Here is a 19,497-nt window from a genome sequence, read left to right on the forward strand (position 1 = left end):
CAGCCATCATGAAGAACCCGTCCTGGCCTCCAAGCCCTTTCCTTTCTACCTCCAACGTCAATGCAAAAAGCACAACTCTCACCCTTAAAGAGAGTTTATTCTGGAGCTAAAGACCATAGCCAGGAAATATAGATTTAGGTTACCCAAATTCCTTGTCCAATGTGGTAACAGCTTGATGAAGCTTTTAGTTATTTTTTGATTTTTATTTTCAGGGAAGAGTGTAAATGTAGTTCCCCACTACCACAAATTATGCAGACAAATTTCCTGCAATTAGGGGAAATTGCAGGAGTCAGCACATCTCAAGTGCAACAGATAAGTCTCACCCTGGGGGTAGAGGGGGGAACACCTTCTTGATCATGTTATCTCCCCTGACAGGTAGGTACTGAGAAAGAGTTTATAGTAACAGGACAAAGTCATAAGTCAAAGTGCTTTTCAAATACATTGGTGGAAATGTCAGCAAGGTACATGACAGTCAAGTGAGAGGAAAGTCTGCTAGAAGCCCCAGAAGCCAACAGCATTCTTGGTCCTCTGATTGATTGGAAACAAGGGATCTCTTCCTGCACTCCAAGGGACTTACACATGGTGGCAAAGATGCCATGCAACACAGAGGAGGGCCGTAAATGGCTATCAAGGAGACTGGAGAAAGCAAAAAATAACCTGTCTCTGGCTTGTGACGTCCCCGCCTCTACACAGCGTGGGGATTCTATTCAGTCAATCAGAGTTGAAGGGTCAGAGGAAGGTGTGGTTCTCTTCAGGAACTGTCCTTCACACCACAGACCTTGCTCCTATGGAGACCACGGCCTCCACAGCTGATAGCTGTACAGCCAGTAGTGGACAAGGACATCTGCAGAGAGCAACCGCAGACCCAGAGGAGCCGAACATGCAGCTGTCAAAGGCTAGGACATGGGGGAAGCTGGAGAACAGGAGGTATCCCTTGAAGAGATCTCAAGGATATGACCACCTTCACAACAGCACTGAGCAGCCAACTCCTCCTCCTCCTCCTCCTTCTCCTCCTCCTCTCCCCCTCCTCATCCTCCTTCCTCCTCCTCCTCTTCCTCCTTCCTCCTCCTCCTCTTCCTCCTTCCTCCTCCTCCTTTTCCTCCTCCTCCTGGCTCCAAGGAAGGCATCCCAGACCAGTAACCAGCCCTTAAGTACTCTAGCCCAAGCACAGGCTGCTCTCCTGCAGCCTGCCTGGGCTTTCCTTTGGTTTGCTTCTGAATAAAGTGTGCTTGTCACGTCATAATCAGTGAACATGTCACCAGTCTCTGAATAAGACTCTAAGAACCTGGAAACACTTGATCCCCACAGTGACCCCAGGAACCCAGGGACCTGCCAGGAAGAAATGGGTTCTAAGACAAGCCCATATTGCTACTTTCAACTCCGGGGAAGTTCACAGCCCTTGAATGTTAACACTTTTTTCCAGAGAAGGGGGTTTTGAGACAGGGTCTCACAGTATAATAAATTCAGCCTCACCAAATAGCCCATGATGGCCTCAACCATTCTGCCTCAGTCTCCCGAGTCCTAGTCTTATAGGTGTGCTACCAAGTTCTGCAGAACTCAATGTTTTCTTAGTAAAATGCTCTGTGCATAAATATGAACATCCTTTTTTCTCCTGTACCATCAGATTCCTCAGGAGAAGTGACAGATAGGCATCATAGTAAACACATTTTTAATAAAACTTTACTACAAGAATACAGAGAATGAAGAGGCAGAGGGGAGAAGGAATGAGGCAGGGGGATGGCCATGAGTATCAGCCCTTTGTCCCTCTTCTTTACCTTTTCTAGAAACCAGGACTACTCATAATTAGCCAAGGGCCCTGCCATGTTTCTCAGGATGAGGAGGGACCAAGAGTACCAAGCCCCTGAAGCAGAGGAAAGACTGAAGTAGAGGAAAGACTGTAATGACGCACACAGTCAGGAAAGCAGGGAGTTTAAAGAGCTCCTGGATCCTTCTGAGACAAGTTGACACCTGCCGGCAAACACTTCTGTGATTGAGCTTTATCTGGACTGTTGTCTTATTGTCTGCAAAACTGACTAGATGGGTTCAGCAGGTAAAAGGCGGGGAAATTCCGGACACGGAAAAATAATATTTGCACCAAGCAGCCAGGAACACTTAAATTGCAAGAAGGAATCCATGAGACATTCCTAATTATGAAAACTAGCAGAGCCATGGGAGTGTGGCTAAAGTTCATTTGCAATTTTGTTTAGTTTTCCTTCATACAGTAATCAGGTAGGAATATGCCTTATGGGCATGAAGAAGAAATCTCTATGAATAAGGATATAATAAAAAACATAGATGCTCAACAGAGGCTGCTGCTCAATTAAAAATAAAACTAATGACGGGAGGTGCTGCAGGGAGAGCAATTGGGAAGCCTGGTGAAAGCTGTGCAGTCTCAGCAGACCCTCTGCCTTCTCTGTGTCTTGGACCACCAAATGATGATAACATACCATTAGAGCAAAATTAGGTGTTAAATAAAGGCAGTTATCAAAAAGCAGGGGACGTAATCAAGTTACATACATGGTGCTCCTATTCTGAGAATCGTATTTTTAGCCTGACAAGTAAATCATAATGCTCTTTGGTGATACAGCTGGAAAGAACCTTAGAAATAACTTCCTTATTTGTCTGTCCACTGAGCCCTGAGAGGCCCTATGGCCACCTGATATCAGGCTGGAAGAATGGAAAACTCTTATGTCCCCAGGAAGGCCCTGCAGAAAGTGCTAAGAGAGATTTCCCCTCTCCTGCACCCAACACAGGCTCTTTGAATTGATAAAATAAAACCTGCTGGGCAGGTTTTTACTTTGTGTTCTGTGGTGTGTGTGTGTGTCTGTGTCTGTGTCTGTGTGTCTGTGTGTTATGCTGAGTGGGGGGGAGGACACGCATGCTTGTGGGGGTGCGCATGTAGATCAGAAAACCCTGGGTGTCCCTCCTCCAGAGCCTCCCACTTGGTTTTCTTGAGTCAGGACCTTCCACTAACCTGGGCAACATTAAGATGGCCAGCTGCAGAGAGACACGTGTCTCTGCCTCCCCAGCTCTGAGACGGCGAGGGCTTGCCACCGCATCCTGCATTTACATATGGGCTCAGAAGATCATCTCAGCCGCTTGCAATGCCATCAGTGTATGTGCTAAGCCCCTCTCCAGCACGGAGGAGCAGGGTTTTTTGTTTGTTTGTTTTTTATCTTATCTGTTGGAGGCCCTTAAACACAGAAAACATTCAAGGGACTTGTACCCGTGTCACAAGAGACACAAAGAGAGAAGTCCCATCAGATTTGACACGGTCAGAAGCTACTTAAGTATCACTGAGTAATGTTAAAATTTTCACATGTTAGGAGTCTCCTGGGGTTTGGTTGCTTGCTTGTTTGTCTGTTTTCAGGACCAGGGCCAACTGTGCTTACTGTGGGATGTCCTTCTGTATGCTGTGAATATGTGTTGCTCTGATTGGTTGATGAACAAAGCTGCTTTGGCCTATGGCAAGGCAGCTTGGAGGCAGGCGGGAAATCCAAGCTATACAGAAAGGAGGAGAGACACCAGGCACCACTGAAGGAGCGGCAAGATGCTAGCAGACCGGTAATGCCATGGCCACGTGGCAACTTATACATTAATAGAAATGGGTTAAGCTATAAGAGCTAGCTAGCGAGAAGCCTGCCATAGGCCATGCAATTGGTAATTAATATTAAGGTCCTGAATGATTATTTTTTTATAAGTGGCTGAGGGACTGCAGAGCCTGGTGGGGCCAGAGGAACGCAGACCCATGGGGCCAGGCAGGACCTGAGAAAACTTACGGCTACATATGCTATATGCTAAACCAGTGCTCTCCCACCGATTCACATCCCCAGACACTCCCTGGGAGATTACAGGGAGATGCTCTACCATGGAGCCATATCCCAAGTCCTTGTCATTCCTTCACCAAGCAGCATGGACTTTTGAAGCCTCCATGGTATTAGACACATCTGATGTCCGAGGTGAGCTAGGAAGGTAGGATCAGTCTTGGGTCCAGGTCCCAGCAAATCAGTACATCTCTGACAATTGCACTAATTAAAGAGAAACAGAAAAGCTTGAACATGCAAATATTATACACTATCATCAAGCACAGGGCAGGGCTGGCTTCCCCTTTCTTTGGTGATGGTTCTTCTGATCAAGTAATCTGAAGTGCACAGGCACACCTCCTGGATTCTTGTAAGGGAATGGGTCCTCTGACTGCTGAGGAAACCAGCTATGTGGGAAGACTCAACAAGCTGTCTGTGTTGGAGAAGGGAATTCTTTACAGAAACCTTCTCAGAACAGACTTCAGAAACATGAGTGTGGAATATTAGAATACAGCCTGCTCAGGCCTTCCCATCTGTGTCACAGATCCCAACAGGCACCCTACTGTGAGCATTGTATGTGACTCCCTAGCAAATAGACTTCCAGATGCCAAGGTTTCTCACCTGGGAAGCAAGTTAACAACAAAGCAGGTACTGGTAGCTCCCCATCCAGGGTTATTTGTTACATAGAAAGCCAGATAGCACACTCATCTTCCAGGAAAAATCCTCAACTCCAAATGCTGGGGCTAATAGACAGTAACTCTCAACAAGGCAGGAGGCAGGGGTACAGGGGCAGGCTTATAAACACGTGCTTCAGTTAAGTATGGCTGACTTCTCTGTAGATACCCATCTCCAATCAAGTCTCATGGGGAACCCTATAGGAAGTGCTGAGCTTCAGACAAGGAGTAGTGAGTGGGGTTTACCTCTGCACAGAGGTCAGGGGGCATGTTGGGAATGTGGGGTGGGCAAGAGAACTAAAGGCACTTGGCTAAGGGGACATGCTGTAGGGAGGAGAAATTCCTGGTGCATTAAAAAAAAAAACACTGTGTTGTTGGTTGCTTTTGCTCTTTTGGGGAGCCCGCCACCCAACTCCCAATAAATCACACACAGAGGCTTATTCTTAATTATAAATGTCCAGCCTTAGCTTGGCTTGTTTCTAGCCAGCTTTTCTTAACTTTAAATTATCCTGTCTACCTTTTGCCTCTGGGCTTTTTCCTTTTCTTACTTTTGTAAATCTTACTTTAAGTCTTACTCCATGGTTGGCTGTGTGGCTGGGTGGCTGGACCCTAGCATCCTCCCCTCCTTGTTCTCTTGCTCCTTCTTCCTTTTCTGCCAGGTTTCTCCTATTTATTCTCTCTGCCTGCCAGCCCCAACTCTCCTTCCTCCTGCCTTGCTATTGGCCATTCAGCTCTTTGTTAGATCATCAGGTGTTTTAGACAGGTAAAGTAACACAGCTTCACAGAGTTAAACAAATGCAACATAAAAGAATGCAACGTATCTATTAAAGCAAATGTTCCATAGCACAAACAAATGTAACACATCTTAAAACAATACTCTACAACAACCCTGAGTGATTGCCTGGTTGAGGTATCAAAGGACATCTAGTTAGAAGGAAGGGAGATAGGAAAAAGAGAGGACCTAAGTAGGCACCCTATGGTCTAGCAGGCAGGGTCTTACTTCACCGCTGCTCATAAATGACATGAATATAGGGCATCTTTCTACAAAAGAACCTGGGAGCATCAGGTCACATGCTGTCTTAGTCAGGGTTTCTATTGCTGGGAAAAACACCATGACCAAAAAGCAAGCTAGGAAGGCCAGTGAGAGATCCTGTCTCAAAAAAAAAAAAAAAGGTAGACAACAACCTGAAGGTTGCTAAAGGTCACTCAAGATTGACTTCTGACATGTACAATCACATATGTGCAAACACACACATATGTACACTTATACACATATGAGCATGTATACTTATACACATATTATATACACATATAAAATAGAAAACACATTAATGCTATGACCACTGAAGTCTCTTTGACCCTTGTGGTGATTTCTCCCACATATGTGATCATCAAGTGAAGAGAAGGTCCCCAGGAAGCAGCATGTACTGCACCAAGCAGGAGAGATGCCATTTCTGTCCTGCATTGCTACAAAGTCTCCATGAGACCTGTTTATCATTCAGGACAGCAGCTCTGGCTTGAAAACTGCTACTAGCAGCTTTGGGTTCTGTTAACAGTAGGGCTATCGGGACATGACAGAACTATTTATGAAGAAAATCAGCTCCTGGTGAAACCTGTTCCTCCATGTTTCCTTGCACTTGCAGAGTTCCTGTTCTAGACCTCAGACATATAATGCTTATTTCCCTGTCCTTGCTATAGACACTCTATAAAACAACTAATAAGAAGAATTTATATCGGCTCACAGTTTGAGGGAACACAACCTATCATGACAGGGAAGCCTTGGCATGGTGAGAGATGACTCCATGGTACTGGGAGTGTATGGTTGGGACTCCTCACTTCTCCGTGTCTTGGCAGAACAGGAAGCAGAAGTGAAATGCTGGTGGCCCTTCCAGTTCCTTCCTTTTGCCTCCTCTTTCATTAGGAGTGATGGCATTGGCGTTTATGGTGGGTCCTCTTTCCTAAGTCAGTCCTTTCTGGAAATGTTCTCACAGAGATACCCAGGAGTGTGTGCGTCCTGGGTGATTTTAAATCCGGTCAAACTGACAGTGGGATTAACCATCACAGAGGAGCATGGATCCTGAGGTCTCCACATGGCCATGCACAGTTCTGGGCAGTTATTGCCACACAAACCTCTTTGTGACACTGAAGTCAGAGTGACAAGCAATTTTTCCTTATTTTCTTAGAAATGGAGCTAAAATTCCATATTTCTCACATGGGGTTAATGATACTCCATCAATGTTGCAGCACGGAATGAGAAAGCACTTTAAAACTTTCACTTTTCCCCCAGTTAATTCTAAAAAGTGAAATCTACTCTGCATATACCAAATGGGGGACAAAGGACAACAGAAACAATTTTTTTCAAACATTCTACTTGGAATTAGAAAATTTAATTGAATTTTAATGTAAACATTGGGGCCGACTTGGCAGAAATGAGGATATCCTAAAGAGACAAGAGTGTATTCTTCCTTTGGTCAACAGACTATTGAAATAATAGGTTGGACTTTCATTCTGTGGCTGTGATAAAACACTCCACCCAATAACAATGTGGCAACAGAGGGTTTGTTTAAGGTCACAACTGTACTGGCTGGTTTTGTGTGTCAACTTGACACACGCTAGAGTAATCAAAGAGGAAGGAGCCTCAGCTGAGGAAATGCCTCAGTAAGATCCAGCTGTAAGGCATTTTCTCATTTAGTGATTAATGGGGGAGGGCCCAGCCCTTGGTGGGTGGCGCCATCCCTGGGCCCCTGGTCTGGCTCTATAAGAAGGTGGGTTGAGCAAGCCATGAGAAGCAAGCCAGCAAGCAGCTCCCCTCCATGGCCTCTGCATCAGCTCCTGCCTGCAGGATCCTGCCCTGTTTGAGTTCCTGTCCTGACTTCCTTCAGTGATGAAAAGCAATGCTAAAGTGTAAGCTGAGTAAACCCTTTCCTCCCCAACTTGCTCTTTGGTCGTGGTGCTTCATCACAGCAATAGAAACTCTAACTAAGACAACAACCTATCACTGAGGGAGGTCAGGGTGGGAACTCAGGGCAGGAAAAAGCCATGGAGGAAGATTATTCCTCTTCAGCTAACTTCCTTGTAAAGTGCAGACCAACTGTCTAGGAGGGGGTGCCACCCACAGTGGACTGAGGCCTCCCACATCAGTCCTTAGCCAAGACAATCCCTCACAGGCATGAATGAGCCACTCTGATCTGGGTAATCACTCAACTGGCATGCCCTCAAATGATTCTAGGCTGTGTCAAGTTGAGAGATGAAGCTAACTAGGACACATGATCACCAAGAAATTGAAATTTCCTCTGAAATCTCATGCTGGGAGAAGAACAGTGAAGCCTGCTATTAGCTAGAGGAGGAAATTGTCTCTCTGTAAGAGACTTTACACATTTCTGACGACCTGTCACACCACTTTGTGGGAAAGACTGGAACCCAGGAATGGTAAGCCAAGGATGGGTAGGGCCACAGCTTGACAAGAACCGATAAGCCATGCAGATCCTAGCTTCTTGCTTCAAGGCTTGAGAGGAGGAGCCACTGGACTTCTTCATCCCTCTTCCCGATTGGGCCACAGTGAACCTTGCTTTTTACTAGTTTATTATTTTCTTATCTTGCTTTTGACTATCATTTGTTAGTTTAATGTGTTTATTGAGGGTAGGTGGCCAAATCTTCTTGTTAGAGGGCTCAGCTCTGCCCCTGACTCCAGTCAAAACACCACACATGCGAGTCACACAGAGTATTTGAGGGGCAAGGGATGCCACTTCATCCATTCTTGATGATGCACAGATGCTAGCACAGAGCTGTGCCCATGTCCTGCTGTCTGTTTCCAGCATAGAGCTGTTGGTTTACTGAACTGTTTTCATTCTAGACTCTCTGGAGGGCATCAATCAGCATCCTGTTCACATTTATCGGCTCGGCTTCTGGTACACGCCAGGTATCCAAAATCGAGTGTTGAATGCATTGGTGGCCACAGCACATGGGGAAAGGCTTTGCAAAGAATGCCTTGGAGCTTCAAGCAAGCCCGTTTTCCATGTTTCTAAAGGCACAGGGCCCCAGCCGGGATATTCTCTTGAGTACAGAAACGCCTTCTGCTCATGACAGTGACAAATATATTAGCCAATCTGAGAGATGCAGGTTTGACTGTGATGTTCCAATTATGCAAAAGTGACAAGAAACAGAGCTCAGGCAGTCGTGCCACAGCCCTGCTTTCCCGTGCCTGCTGCTGCTGCTGCTGCTGCTGCTGCTGCCGCTGCTGAGCCGCCTCTCTTGAGCTGCAGGGAGGCCCACAGGAGGAAATGATAGGACTGATTAAGTATCTGGAGAGTTGGAGAAATGGAATGAAAACCTATGCAGAGTTAACTACCAATTAAAAATGATTTATAAATGCCAGACAAGCAGCCCAGACAATAAATGATGTTCCAATCAGGAACGAGCAGGGTGGACTGAACTTTCAAAAATCAACTCCAAATCTAATAATTCCCTGGGCTTCTCTTACCCCCCTGACTCATGAGAATGAAGGAAGTATTCTTTTCACCATTTAGAGTTTTCTTCTGGTCCTACATTCTCCAGGCAGCATGACCACAGGACCTGTTGTGGGGGCGGAGCTCACTGAAGTGAGCACCTTTTACACAGAATCAAGAGATTTTTTAACAAGTGAATGTTTCATTATAAACCATTCATACCATATTGTTCAAAAATAATGTTAGCACAATAACTTTTTTAAATGTAAAGTTACTTGATTACATCTTTTTATTAAACCAAGTGTATCCACAAATACTGAAATTGTGCATGCAAATCAGCTAAAAACACAAAAACCTCAGAGCAGGGTGCAGATGAATTTTGATTAAGGAAAGACCTTTCAAAGCAAAAGACAAAAGACCTTAAGAGGAAAATATTAATACATTCAGCTGTTTAAAAATGTCATTTTAATCAAAACTGTACCCAAATTAAAAAAAAAAAACATACAGCAAACTATGTAAAAGCAGCGTCAGGAAAAATAAGGAACTAGAGGAAAGAGTCACAGTATGACCTTGGATTCTCCACCACCACTGCCTCCTACCTCTCCCACTGGACCACAGCAATCTCCTCTGTCACTTCACAGCTCCGTCCACCTCAGCCAGGATGGTCTTCAGGGTTTCCTTACTTTCCTTAGAGTGAGCAAGTTTTTCAGTCTGATCCACCATCCCTGTATCTGCCCTGATGCCTCCCCAGTATTCATCTGCCTTGACTCACTTTCTCCCCAAACACCCTCCATGGGTCCAAAATCCCCTAACTATAACAAAACCCTTACTTCCTCTTAGTTCTGACAAATCACACCCTACTCTGCACATAGCCACCTTCTTCATCTTTGGATTTCATCCTCGAGGTGACCTGTCACCTTTGAAATGCTTTCCTTCAACATGCAATGAAAGACAATCCTTTCTCTCCATCTAAATGTCTCTGTCTTGATGTCTCTTGTTTGTGTTTATGCCCCTGCTCCAAGTCTGGCCACTTCATGGGGCTGCCAGCTCTGTGAGAGAGACTTATGCTCTGGGTTTGTTTGTTTGACACTCTGCCTACAATGTGAGACTTTTTCTAATGCATAGAGAACTCCCAGAGCTTCTGAATGAACACTGATGGAATAATCTCATGAGTGTGTGATACACGACCACTAATCTATGTGTATTGTCTCATGGGACCCTCCTGAATTCTTATCAGTAGAACACTGAGATGTCACATTTTACAGATGTTCAGTAACTCATTCTAGACCACAGATAGTGGTAAGCCTACTGTAGATCAGTGTGGGTCTTAGTCAATAAAAATACTCTTAGCCAGTATATGTATCATATCTTTACATCTATAAAACATACATAAGAATTAACATCCATACATCTTTCTTTTAAATATTTTCAAAATCTGGCTTTGTTCTGAGTGACTCATGGAGCTGTGTGCTAGAATTAGCTGCATCCACCCTGGCATCTGTCGATCTGTGCACAGGACACAGTGCCTGAAACACAGGAAGTGCTGTGTATCCCTCATGGGCATAACTCATGCCACTTTCTTAAATGAAGTTTCCCAAGGATGACTGTGGAATATTCCTTTACACTGTGTAAATTACTCTGTGATTGGTTTAATAAAGAAGCTGACTGGCTGATAGCTGGACATGATAAGGTTAGGTAGAAGAACCAGACTAAGGACACTGGGAAGAAGAAGGAGTCAGAAGAGTCACCAGCAAGACAGGGAGAGGAAATAGGAGGTGAAAGATGAAAGGGAGGTTATGCCACATGACAGAATGTAGATTAATATAAATGGGTTGATTTAAGTTGTAAGAGCTAGTTAGTAATAAGCCTGAGCTATCAGCTGAGCATTTAAAATTTGTATTAAGTCTCGTGTCAGTTATTTGGGAACTGTGGCAGGAAAGAAATGTCTGCCTACTACAAACTGTGACCTAGAGATTACCATAACCAGGGTATGTCAGGATGTTGGAAAGATGAGACACTGTCTGTAATGCATCCTTCATCCCCTTGGGACATCTGGAGAAACACAGCCTAGTCACACCTCCTCAAGAACATACTAGCTGGGCCGGGCGGTGGTGGCGCACGCCTTTAATCCCAGCACTCGGGAGGCAGAGCCAGGCGGATCTCTGTGAGTTCAAGGCCAGCCTGGTCTCCAAAGCGAGTTCCAGGAAAGGCGCAAAGCTACACAGAGAAACCCTGTCTCGAAAAACCACAACAACAACAACAACAAAAAAAAAAAGAACATACTAGATGTTAGAGAGATCTTGTCTATGGAATTCATTAAGCAGCCTACATTTGGTCTTACATTCTCAACCTCGTGAAGGATTCAGAGTTGAATCCTTAACCTCCAATGTCTATATTTGGAGAGACGGATTTTAGGAAGGTCATTAAGATTCAGTGAGTCAAAAAAGTGAGAATTTCATGGAGTATTATTAGTATCTTTGGGAACTAGTGGATTTTTTCTCTCTATGAATGGAGGAAAAGCTGCCTGATGGCACAAGGTGGCAGTCATCTGCAAAAAGACTTCTCACTAGAAACCAGCCCTGGCACCAACTTGACCATGACCTCTCCAGGCTTCAGAACTATGAGAAGGAAATTTCTACTTTTTAAGCGCCTGTCCTATGAAACTCTGTTATGACAGGCCAAGATGATTAAGACACTTCAGTGGGTAGAGACTGCGGGTGGCCAGCCTGGTGTGCTATAACTTCTGGAATCATGTCCCTATCTGCCATGCAACCATCCAAGTAGAAACAGAAAATTTTCATGACTAAAATAAGCCTAGCTATGTGAGTGATGGTATTCGTGTTTTAATGTATAAACTACGTTACATCTGGGCCACTGCATGATCTATGAATCACACAATCATCTGCACCCCCAAATCACTGAGTAGTAATCCTCAGATTTTCCCAGGGTCTGCCACTTGATGCTTCTAACATGTTCCTTTAGGGTACTGAACCTTGCCTCAGTATGCAAATATAATTCAAAGGTAATTTAAGTAACAGCAGTCAACTTACAGCGGGACTCTAAAACGTGCCAGGCACTGTCCTGGGAATTCTGTACACATCATTCAGGCCTTCCAGAAGCTCTAAGACACCACTGCAGTCTAACTTAGGAAAACAGCACACATCTGGGAAGTGGTGAGGAACTTGATGCAGAATACCTGATCCCAGAGCCAAGCTTCTCAGAGCTGTGTACAAGGGGCAGGAGGGTGGGGTCCACATGGCCCTCCCTGTCTTCCCTACTTCTCTATCTCTCTACAGGCTAGTTGTGCTCTGGAAACTGGTACACCCATCTTTTCTTTTTCAGCCAACCCATCATGTCCATGGCCATCTGCTTAGCAAACCCAAGTCGGCAATGCAGCACTCACCTCTTAGGTTTCCTCACTGCCGTCCCTTCCTCTTGTGCCGTGACGGTCACACTCCTCTTTGCAGTGAACAGGGTACTCGGTGCAGCCTCTTAGGAAAGGTTCTACTGAAATAATCACAGAATTCAGATTCAGTTCTTGGCCAGGCAGTCTTTCCATTGCCTTGACTGAGATTTTTATCCTTGAATCCTAACTGAGAGGAGATGCCCAGTGATGCCACCCAGACCTGGATGCTGTGGACATTACATCGAGACACCTGTACTCTTGGGCACTCTGTTCACCCCAATTTGCCAAGACTTGCCATCAGTATTCCAGATACCTCGTCCTGTCACAAAGGAGAGAAATTTCTTTGAACTGGGAACTATGAAGAGGGAATGACAGGAATGTGGGCAAAGGAAAGACTGTGAAGAGAGAACGGTAAGGGTGTGGGTAAGGCAGAGTGCTCGCTCATGGCGTGCATTCTGTTTCTCATGCTGCTAACATCAGGACTGAGGAACCAGTTTTCAGCAGGCTCATTCACACCTAACCATGACTGCACAGCTTGCTTCGTCTGGTGTATTTTTCATCTACTCCCTACACAACCCTATGATACAGGTGTTAATAACCCTCACTGGCTGCAAGAAAACCCAAGCTCATAGAAGGCACCAGATGTAGGAGGAGAAGCTCACAGATCCTAAAAGTTCTGATCCAGGGTCCAAGCTCTTTTTACCAGAGCTCAAGCTTCCTGAGCTGGTAACCTGGGCCACTAGAGTCCAAAGTCCTCAGGGTTGAGGTAAGCAAGACAACACTTAGGAAGACATGAAGCCCAGAAATTAATGATTGGTGCACATGCACACACACACACACACACACACACACACACACACACACACACACACATCCCACAGTGGCAAATAAAACAGCTTAACCAAGGTGAGCTCCCTCCCAGGAACTTGGAAAAGTAACCTCACCTGTCTGCCCTTTGGCTTTCACATCCACAGTGGGAGGCCCACAGAGAAAAGCTGAGCAAAGGTGAGATCGAATGCAGTTAATGCTGACACTCTAGCCTGCACGCCCAATGAGCCGTGTGGAGCAGCTAGAGCCATTGATTTTTACACTCCTGGAGTGTAGACAGCACCCCAGTTTGTGGTTGCCACACATTAATGAAAACATATGGATTTTTCTATTAAAAGAAAACAAAACAGACACCTGGCATTGAAACTGTCTTCAGACTACAGAGCACAAAATCTGGGAAGAGCAGACAGTAAATGGGTAATGCTCATGGGATGACGAGGGGCGTAGAACTAAAATCTGACACAATACATTGCATGAAAAAAATTATTCTCAAACAATGGGACCTTAACTTTTTAGCCATTAAAAAAAAAAAAACTATGCCTAATGACATCTCAACATCTCATCTTACTCTTTTGTGAATTTAAAAATAAGTGAGTAACTTCATTTGGATTAATCATCAACACTTCTTTATAGGACTTCTTCAATAAGTGCTCAACAGCACTGGGTTTCACCCACACATGCCTGCAGCTATCTGTACATGACATCACTCAGGTACTAAATGAACATTAAGCACCCTCAAGGCGTAATGCATTGTGGTATATTCTAAGGACACGGGTGTGAAGGTGATGTCACAGACCTTGATCTCTTGAGCATGCCATTCGGTAAGCAACGAAAACAGCCGAGAAGACATCAGTGAGTGTGGGCTCAGGGTCACCCCCAAGCACACCAAAGATGCCACTGTTCATCCATGAGTCAGAACAGGCCTCCTGGTGTGGAAACTGAGGCCTGGAAATGATGAGGGAGGTTTAACCCATCAGTAGAAGGGAAGAAGGACCATGGGTGCCTAAGAGGATGCAGAGGACGCACGGCATGAAAAGGGGAGACATGAGCGTGTGCAGAAGGCCTGGACACCTGAGTCATCCTAGAATTGAAGCCACGCCTGGTGACACAGCAGCAAATGTGCAGGCAGAGACAGCAGGAGGGACACTGAGGAACACTGAGGGACACTGAGGAGGCCACGGTGGGAAGGCGGGAGACGGAAAGCCACAATGAGGAAGAACTTAAAGACTACTCCCTGAACACTGAGCGTGGGGGAAAAAACGGCCTCCCCACCCCACCCTTGCCCCCTTTCTCTCTCCCCAGAAATAACTGAGAAGTGAGACGAGAGAAGACTTGTTACTTCCACATGCCTGGTAATCTTCAGTGCTTTAAGTGAGGTGGGAGGATCCACCCACCACGGAGAGTGGCACCGTTTCCTGGCCAGGATCCTGGACTGTAGAAAATGGAGGAACCATGCTGAGGAGCAGAAGCTTGCTTTCATCTCTCTTTGCTTCCTGTGTGTGGATGTCATGTGACCAGCTGCCCTTGACTGTCCCAGCATGATGGACTATGAGCCCTTGATCTCTAAGCCCAAAAAACCTCCTTCTGCCCTGAGTTGCTTTGGTCGGGGTCCTTGATCACAGCAACAGGAACAGAAACTGACGTACAAGGAGTGTGAACCTCTCTCATATGCTAGCGGCGAGAGCGGAGACAGTAGTTTACGTCTGAGTGGTGCTTCACACTCCACCGCACACTTGAACATCCTTGAGTTACCATGACCTTTCCCAAAACCTAAAAGAAGGGACTTACTGGTACACTTTGCACTGTGACATTTTTACCCCCTCACAGCCAGGGCAAACTTCATAGCCATTGTATTCCCGTTGCAGTTTCTAAGTTGAAGGGTGCTGACGGCTCCCCTTGTCACTGGGTCCTCAGTAACTACGCAGATATAGAGCTGACTCTGTGTTAGTTGTAATAAAGCTGCACCTGCCATATTCATACTTAGAAAAATTTAAATTTTCTTACGGCCCAAACACATGCCAGGTTTCTGGAATCATTCTTGGCAAAAACAGCTTTTTAAAAATCCAGACTAGGCAGTCCTGAGCAAAATAAACAAACATAAACTAAACAAAGCAACAAACACCCCTGGTTCTTCCTTGCTGAAGGAAATTGCACATGAGGATCTTTTCAGAGAAGGTCCTTGGCCAAACACAGGCTTTGTGTGGTAGAAAACAATTTGCAAGTGTTCATTCAAGGACAAAGGTCTCCTGTGAAGGAGTTTGGGCTGGGGTAGTCTGCTCATGTCTTACACAAGGCAAAAGTAATCAATCTCCGACACATACCTCTTTCCAAATCAATATCAAAGGGCTGCCTTCTTAGCCAGCCCTCCATGACAAGGGGAGAGAGGCGGAGAATAGAGAGCTCTCTGGGTGGCTGGCCAGTGTTTTGATAAACCATGATAGGGTGCAGACTCAACAGCCAATTCTAACAGCAACCTGGTTTTATCTTGAATCTTTCTCTATAGCTTTTAATCCAATGTGTTTTTGCATCCTTTAAGATGTTAGCCAGAACTAGGGAGATGGCCCAATGGTTAAAGCCTGGGCCTTACAAGTATGAGGACTAGAATTCAGATCCCAAAAACCCACATAAATGTGGAGGGAAATGTGGCAGTCCACCTGTGATTCCAGCCTCAGATGGGGGAAATAACGGGGAAATGGGAAATCCCCAGAGCAAGCTAGTGATCTGAACTCACCAGACTCTGCCCTCCCATGGAAGAGTGATCTAGGATAATTCCCAACCTTAACCTCGGACCTCCACTTGCATGCACACACAGGGTATATGTACACCCACACACCTATGGGCCATATGTTTGAACACACACACACACACACACACACACACACACACACACACACACACCATGAGAAGAAGGAAAAAGAGATACTGCCTGGTCCTTTCAAATCCTACAGGATTTTTCTGCCAATGTCTCCACATCCTCAGACACTTCCCCACAAACCAGCCAACCCCACAGCCCAGTCATGCTCCTCACGTCATGGTATATTGTAGCTTGCAAATCTCAGAGATTTCATTATTTATTTCATTCATTCTGCTCTTCCTGTTTCTTCAACTGGATCGTCCAAACTAACCTTGACTCAGGCTGACTGATCTTTGCTTGGAGGCTCTGACCTGCTGCTTCGCCCACCTAGCAGGGGTTCTGTTTTATATAGTGTGCTTTTCTACTTCAGAATTTCTGTTTGCTTCCTTTATAATATCTGTCGTTTCCCCAACATTCTCTACTTCTTGAGATTTTATCCATGCATTTGGTTCTTTGAAAATCACCTTTTCCAAATCTTTGAATATACTCAAAACGACAAATTTCAAGGCTTAGTCTAGGCTATGGTGATGTGAGCTTATTGTCCTAGCTGCTCAGAACACTGAGTTAGGAGTTTCACTTGAGCTGAGGAGCTTGAGACCAACATAGGCAATACAGAGAAAAAAAAATAGCTTTTCCCAGATAAATAAATATAGCTTTAGATGTGAACTCTCAGCAGCTGCAGCTGCCTGCAAAGGGTCACTCACAAACCAACATTCCAGTGTGGAGGGGGGTTCAAAAGACCCCAACCTTACCTGAGAAGCTACTGACAAGTGATGGATGTGGAGGAGGGAAAGGCTATTTTTTATAACCGTGTGGCCCCAGGAAGGTTGACCATTATCCAGGGGATAGCATCACACCCATGAGTATATGGGCACAGCGGGTTATACAAAAAGGACATGAAGTCCAGAGGAAGATAAGAAGACCAGGGATAGAACTGGGAGGAGTTAGGTAGAGGAGTGGGAGTGGGCATAGTCAAAATACATTGTGTTAGCATTCAGACCCACTTCTTGGAATCCTGGCCGATAAGCAGCTAATACCCTGGCTCGCTCAGCGTCCTGACATCATCCTACGTTCTATGTTCCTGTCCCCTTTAAGACGGGACTCTTTCCCTTTGTTCTCTCTCTCTCTCTCTCTCTCTCTCTCTCTCTCTCTCTCTCTCTCTCTCTCTCTCTCTCTCTCTCTCCCTCTCCCTCCCTCTCCCCCTCCCTCCCTCTGTCTCTCTCTTTCCCTATCTTCCCCTCTCTCTTCCCCCCACCAAATAAACTCCCCACTGAGCACTGTCTGCAGGTGGCCGGGGCGTCTCTGTCTGTCAGTCAAGATGGGGCACCTTGGCTCCGCCCACCAAGGCCTCTCTGGCTGTATTACATTGGTTCCGTGACTCAGATAGGCCCTCGGGGCAGCCCCTCCCATGCCAGGATCCTGGACCCAGTCTACCCACAACAGGCTCCAACTCACCTGATCGCTCACCACCTTATCCACCAGCAGCAACAGTGTAAGTTTCAATTCCCCCTTTGGAGCTGCCCACAGCTCCCTTAGGCCCTTCTGGCTTTTACAACATGATCCTTGACCTTTTCCTGTGTGTGAGATTCCCTCTGGCCACCTCGAACATCCTACTGCTATGTGCTGAGACTTCTCTGGCTTAGGCTAAGTCCTCCCCCGTTGAATGTGGCCACCGCCACATTTGATGGCTTGGTCCTCATTCTGTCCTCCCTCTAGCCCTGGGGACTCACAGCTATAGGCTGTAGTGACTCCTTTTATCCCGCTCTCATCCATGGGAACCGTGATTTTTCAGAACATTTATGACTTCTGTGAGAAATCAGGACCCGCCCCCACTCTGACAGGGCCTTTCACTCTTTTCCTATTTATACCTATTTCTTCTAGAAAATATAAATAAATGTCATATGTTTGATAAATGGACTATCTAATAAACAAGATATATATTCTATGATGGAGTTTCTGGTCCCCCGAGAGGGTCCTTTTCTCAGAGTTGGGCCACACCCCGACTCACAAGCCCCTTTTCTCCTGTTCCCATCTGGCCCTGGGATCTTTCCCCTGTCACTCCACTCCTCTTTGTCTTCTCAGGAGACAGTACGTCCCAGTCTTACGAAAGCTGCTAACACACTGTCTGCTAGGGAACATAAACTGATAGTCAGCCACTCCTACCTAATAGACAGGCAGTCCTCAAATGCTCAGAGATCTGCAGAATATGGCATTTAAAATGTTGATCAAAAAGCTTATTTTATCAGACAGAAACTGTAGCAGGAATCTCAAAGAGTCTTATTAATAAAATCAAACCTGAGGCCAGTTATTGGGGTGAACTCTGGAAGATCAGAGAACCAGAACAAGCCACAGCCACCTCATCTTGCCAATTCCTCAGCTGATCCTGTTTCCTCAGACTGGAAGCCTCTGAGTCCTCATCCAAATGGCTCTCAGCTGAACTGCTGCTCAAAAGCCTGAAAGCTTAACCAGCCAAATGCTTCTAGTTTCTGGTCTTCATGCCTTATATAACTTTCTGCTTTCTACCATCACTCCCTGGGATTAAAGGCTTGCCTTTTGGGATTAAAGGCGTGAGTCACCATGCTTGGCTGTATCCTTGAACAGATGGATTTCTGCCTCTGGAATGTTAGGATTAAAGGCGTGTGCTACCACTGCCTATCCTAAGTATCTAGTGGCTGTTCTGTTCTCTGACCCCAGATAAGTTTATTAGGGTACACAATATTTGGGGGAACGCAATACCACCACAAGAAACTCCCAGATCCTAGCGGTGACCCAATATCTCCAAAGAAGATTATGAGGCACCATGACATCTCCACCTGAATTATGGCAATTATGGGCACCTCTAGGCAAGGTGCCCCAATGTGACACCTGCTGCCAGGACCGGGCCCAGGCTGTGGAAAAACAGCAGGCCATTGGAGAATTGATTGCACCCCTTTTGCCTAAACAAAGTAAGATTAGTCTTCCCTATGTCCCTCTTTCATAGGAAAAACACCCACGTCATGGGCCTAGTGGTCGAAGATTGATGCTGTTCTGGTACTTCTGCCTCCAACAATGTGGAGACATGGGTATGGCTAACTGGGTGTGAACTGGTCCCTGTCATAGATTCAAAAGCTGCTTGGTCTGCACTCAGATATAATCCATCCTTCTCAGATCTCTGATTCCATTTGATGACCAGGCTTTGCTTCAGCTGCCTTCTCAACTCTCTACATAAAATTCACAGGTCACCCTCTCCTAGGGCTACTACTAGGTCTAGACACAACTTACCTTGTTACCAGATCAGATAATCTCACAGAACAGATTTCAGTGTAACTTTTTACTATTGACTGCTCTCAGTATATCCTGGAGAATTAGATAAAAGAAACAGCTTTAAGGTTTGTTTATCTGAGTATAGGAAAGTTGTCTCACTTCTGTTCACTTTCATATCCTTCTCAGATCTGATGGTGTTTAAGGAAGCTTCCCTCCTCCTTCACTCACTCAACCACTTCCATTC

At 45.6% G+C, this 19,497-nt stretch overlaps 1 pseudogene; it reads right to left on the minus strand.

The window, feature by feature from the left end:
• Positions 1-209: 209 nt before the first annotated feature.
• On the minus strand, positions 210-383 carry LOC131896228 (U1 spliceosomal RNA; annotated as a pseudogene).
• Positions 384-19,497: the final 19,114 nt, after the last annotated feature.

This window comes from Peromyscus eremicus, chromosome 19 (genome assembly GCF_949786415.1).
Source record: "Peromyscus eremicus chromosome 19, PerEre_H2_v1, whole genome shotgun sequence".
Taxonomy (NCBI): domain Eukaryota; kingdom Metazoa; phylum Chordata; class Mammalia; order Rodentia; family Cricetidae; genus Peromyscus; species Peromyscus eremicus.